We start from the raw sequence: 5,500 nt of genomic DNA, 5'->3' as shown, positions 1-5,500 counted from the left end.
ACCAACTGCATCTGTGTGGCTGTGACCATGTCAAAATGAAGATAATACATTTTTCAATGAAAATAACTAATTAGAGAATAAGAGAAAATGAATCAGAAATGATTTGGAAAACTCAACAAGGACAAAATTATTACAAGTAAAAATTGTCCACAAATACTGTTTTAAAAATTGATAAACTGGCCTGGATAAAACACTTTCCTGGCCTCCCCAATGATCCAAGTAAAGTCCTAATGAATTCCCCTGCCTGTCACTCACATTTACTGGTGTGGCTGGATGTATTTCAGGACCGTGAATTCCTTGTTAGCTCCACAGTGCCCCCTGGTGGCACATATGACAGAAGACACAGTAACCACCCTTACATGTTGCTTAAATGCAGGTGACTACAGATTTTATAAAAAATTCTACACTTTTCTTGCTGGGATTTAGGTAGGCTCTTTACATACTTTGATCATAATATTTATTAACACATTGTACTGAGTTATCAGCAGCATATCTAAAAGAGGCACGGTTAAAAAACAAACTTGAAACTCTTTTAGTCCAGATTCCAGTCATCTGATCGAGCAATTAAAACAGCATTATCAAGACTGTAATAGGTGAGAGAGTAATTCCTTACTGGAATTATTTTTCCATTTTATTATATCTTCATTTATGTTTCAAATAACTAGGGAAACAGCCGTCTGTGCTGCTGTTCCTTCTTCTGAGCCACACTCCCCGTCCAATGTCTTTAAACCCTGAGGCAGAGATCAGGCGCAGTTAGGCACAGCTTTCGTTCCATGGAGAATGGTGAGAGGGGAGAAATAAATAGGCCGGTGTAGTGGGCAGAATAAAACCCCTAAGGACGTCCATGGGCCAGTGCCCAGACACGTGGATGTGGCAGGGTAGTGGAGAAGGGCCAGTACGGTGACCACGGAGTTAAGGTTGCTAGTCTGCTGACTTTAAGTTAGGGACATTGTCCTGGACTATCCTGGTGGGCCAATATCGTCATAGCATCATTATCAGTGGGTGAAAGAGGCAGAAGAGGAGGGCAGAGTGATGTGGTATGAGAAGGGCTCAACCCACCCATGCTGGCTCTCAGGATGAAAGGGCCATGCGACAAGGAACATGGGGGTGGCCTCTCCAAGATGAAAAAGGCAAGAAAACAGATTGCCCCTTGTAACCTCCAGAAAGACCCAACTTTGAGAACCCTTTATGTCAGCCGATTGGGGTCAGGATCAATCTCTTGACCTCTTGAACTCTGGGATAACACATCTGTGTTAATGTAAGTCACTCAGCTTGTGATAAGTTGTTACAACAGCACTACAAAATTATACAATCAGTTTATACACTAACATATTCATGTAAAAATAAGGAAGCAACCTCATAACTCGTACAATTTTTATTTCCGCAACTTCACTTTCTGTGAGAAGAGTTCCCTGGTCAGATGTGACAGAATATCATGAGAGGAAGTAAAGTAAGAAGTAGAAGTGGCTGCTACCAGCTGATGGCGATTGTTTTTCTAAGAATTAAAGATATGGCTATTTTCTAGCCTTTGGGCTGTGTATATAACTGTGTATGCATTAATGTGTGGCATGTGTATGTGCAGGTGGCTATGTGCATACACATGAGCACATGTTAGAGTATGAATGTGAGTACCTGAGCATGTGGTAGTGTGAGTGTGAGTATGTGCATACATGTGCATGTGTGTGCATGCAGGGGAGGGTGCATGCATAAGAGTGCACATATATTCTATGCATGCATATGTGTAGATGTGCACATGCATGCACACACATGCATTTCACAGATGCCAGATCTCTGAGGCAGCACAGCTCTCTTCCAACAGAAGAGGCAGAGTCTGAAATCAGAGAGCTGACAGACCTGAGTTGCAATCAAGCTCTGCCCCTCCCTACCGCCCACCCTGGTCTTGACTATTGGTCTTTCCTGTGCTAGTGACGGTGATGCTGATACTACAGAGGCTTGTGGGAGTGTCCCATCAGGGAGCAGCTGCAAGGCTCCGGGTCCACCCTAGTTGCCAGCATGTGGAAGTTGCTACAATGTTCTTCATACCTTCCCAACCATGATGTGCCACGAGTTTCGCATTCCCAACTTTCCACTTGTCTTAGTTCCCAGGGCTGCCATGTCAATGTACCACAGACCAGATGGCTCAAACAACAGAAGTTTAATCTCTATCATAGGTCTGGCATCTAGAAGTCTGAAATCAGGGTGTAGTCAGGGTTAGTTACTTTTGAGGCTGTGAGAGATAATTTGCTCTGGGCCTCTAGTCTGGTGTCTGGGGGGTTGCTGGCCATTCTTGGTATCTGTTGGGCCGTAGGAGTTTCTCTCTGTTCCCCCAACTTTACACAGTATTCTTCCTGTGTGGATGTTTGTCTGCCTGCGTGTGTGTTCACATCTCTCCTCTTTATAATGGCACCAGTATTATTGGATTAGAGACCCACTCTATTCCAGGATGACCTTGTCTTGCTTAATTATATCTGAAGGACCCTATCTCCAAATATAGTCCATTTTGAGTTACTGGAGTTAGGACTTCAACACAGGAATTTTGGGGAAACAAATCAACCTATAACATTATATCTTAGTTGCCATGTACAACTTAGACACTAAAATTTTATCTCTATATCAAAGGCCATCTATTTATCCATTCATTCACCCATATCTTATCTGCCTACTTACCTATCATCTACATGAGAACATTTTTAAAAAATTTCACAAGCTATTCATTCACTAAGCAATCACTATTAAGAGAAACTTATATAAAGCACCAGTTTTTGATTATATGATTACAACTTAAGGGCAATTGATAATCAGTGTGGTCCAATTAGCTAAAACAGAGTAAGTTTAACCTGTGTGTGAGTAGTGATATGTATTCTTATATGAAGTTTTAACTCGTTTGACCAGCAGAGGGCAATCCAAGCTAAACTTTGGAAAGCCTTTGTTGGATTTTTCAAATGACTTCAATCAAGAACAAGGGTGCATTCCTGTCTTGGTCCCAGTCTTAAAGGAGCAGCTTTTAGTTTTCGCCCATGGAGTATAATATTGGCTGCAGGTTTGTCATGTACGGCCTGTATGACATTGAGGTGTGTTTCCTCTATTTCCAGTGTGCTGAAAGAGTGTTTATCCTAAATGGGAGCTGGATGTTATCAAATGTATTTTCCTGCATTTACTAATAATGATTACGTGATTTCAATCCTTCATTTTGTTTATGTGGTGTACCACATTTATTGATTGGCAGATATTGTACCAACCTTGCATCCCAGGAGTAGACCCCACTTGATCATGGTGTATGATCTTTTTAACATATTGCTGAATATGGTTTGTAATATTTTGTTGAGGATTTTAGCATCTATGCTCATCAGGAATATGGGCCTGTAATTTCCTTTCTCAGTAGTGTCTTATCTATTTTTGAAATTAGAATAATGCTTACATCATAAAGTAAGCTTAGGGGTATATCCTTCTCTTAAATTTCTTGCAATAGTTTGAGGAGGATAGATGTTATTTCTTCTTTGAATGTTTGTTATAATTCACCTGTGAAGCCATCTGGTTCAGGACTTTTGCTTGCTGGGCTTTTTGATTACTGCTTCAGTTTTACTAGTTGCAATTTGTCTCTTCAGATTTGCTGATTGTTCCTTATTCAGTTTTGGGAGATTGTATGTTTCTTGGATTTTACCAATTTCATTCAAATTGTCCAGTTTGTTGGTATATAGTTGTTCATAGTATTTTCTTATAATCCTGTGTATTTCTTTGGTGTAAGTTGTTGCCTCTCTTATTTTGTTTATGATTTTATTTATTTGGGCCCTCTCTCTTTTTTTCTTGAGGAGTCTGATTAAAGGTTTATAAACCTTTTTTTCCTCCAAGAGCCCCAGCTCTTGGTTTCATTGATCTTTTGCATTATCTTTTCAGATTCTATTTCATTTATTTCTGCTCTGCTCTTTATTATCTCCTTTCTCTACTCACTTTTGGGCTTTGTTCATTGTTTTATTTATGATTTCTTTAAGTATAAAGTTAGATTATTTGATTTTTTTTTGTTTCTTTTGCCTATAGTACTATTAATTTCCCTCTTAGAACTGCTTTTGCTGTGTCCCATAGACTTTAGTTGCTGTGTTCTTATTTTCATTTGTTTCAAGGTGTATTTTGGTTTCTTTCTTCATCACATTGTTAGCTCTTTCATTGTTCAGTACCATGTTATTTAGCCTCTATATCTTTGTGTGTTTTTCAGTTTTTTTTCCTTGTGATTGATTTCCAGTTTCATACCATTATGATCTGAGAAGAAGTTTCATGTGAGTTCAATCTTCTCAAATGTATTGAGACTTGTTCTATGTCCTAATATGTGGTTTATCTTAGAATATATTTCATGTGCACTTGAAAATGCCTATTCTGCTGCTTTGGAGTGAGATCCCATGAATACATCAATTAAATCTATTGGATCTAGTATGTCATTTAAGACTGCTGTTCTCTTGTCAATCTTCTGTCCTGAAGATCTATCTGTTGATAACAATGAGGTATTAAAATCTCCTACTATGACTGTAGTACTGTAGATCTCTCCCTTTATGCCCATCAAGATTTGCTTTATATATTCAAATAATTCTATGTTGGGTGCATACATGTTTACAAGGGCTATCTCCTCTTGTTGGATTACTCACTTTACTATTATGTATTATCCTCCTTTCTCTTTTACTATAGCTTTTTATGAAAATTCTATTTTGTTAGATATAAATATTGTTACCCCAGGTTTTATGTCCATTCGCATGAAATTTATATTTTACCCATTTATTTTCAGTCTGTGTGCATCTTTTGTTCTGAGGTGGGTCTCTTGTAGACAGTGTGTATACAGGTCTTGTTTTCTTATCCATTCAGCTACTCTGCATCTTTGATTGGATCATTTAAGCCATTTGCAATTAAAATGAGTATTGATAGGTATGTATTTATTGCCATTTTATTCTTTTAACTATGTTTCTCTGTTTTGCTGATTTCTTCTTCTTCTTCTTTTAAAAATGATGGTTTGATGCCACAAAGTGGCACAAAGTGGCATCAAAGGTTAAGGTTAACCACACATGGTTAAGGCCATTGGTGGCAATGCCTTAACCATATGTGTGTTGTTAGGCCCAAGAGCCTCTTCTGTACTTGTCAAGGGGCGTGCTTACTTGCTCTTCTTTTATACAACAGTTTTTGTCTTTTTAAAGATCTGTTAACATTTCTTGTATTGCTGGTTTTGTGGTAACAAACTCTTTTAGCTTTTTCTTGTCTGGGAAGCTCTTTATTTCTCCTTCAGTTTTAAATGATGTCTGCTTTTATTACTCTTTTTAACATAGTACTCGAAGTCCTAGCCATAGGAATCAGACAAGATGAAGAAATAAAAGGCATTCAAATTGGAAAGAAAGAAGTAAAACTGCCATTATTTGTGGATGACATGATACTGTATATAGAGAACCCTAAAGATTCCACCGAAAACTACCAGAAGTGAGAAATAAATTCAGTAAAGTATCTGGATACAAAATAAATATCGAGA

At 38.2% G+C, this 5,500-nt stretch overlaps 1 non-coding gene across 1 annotated transcript; it reads right to left on the bottom strand.

Moving 5' to 3' along the window:
- Positions 1–5,037: 5,037 nt before the first annotated feature.
- Positions 5,038–5,157, bottom strand: LOC123825034. Its single transcript, XR_006786816.1, has one exon. It is a non-coding gene; the product is annotated as a U6atac minor spliceosomal RNA (small nuclear RNA).
- Between the last annotated feature and the right edge of the window lie 343 nt (positions 5,158–5,500).

This window comes from Phyllostomus hastatus, unplaced genomic scaffold (genome assembly GCF_019186645.2).
Source record: "Phyllostomus hastatus isolate PE091 unplaced genomic scaffold, TTU_PhHast_1.1 phas_contig_58, whole genome shotgun sequence".
Classification (NCBI taxonomy): Eukaryota; Metazoa; Chordata; class Mammalia; order Chiroptera; family Phyllostomidae; genus Phyllostomus; species Phyllostomus hastatus.
The sequence above is the reverse complement of the archived record's forward strand: the minus strand, read 5'-3'. Positions and strand labels throughout refer to the sequence as shown.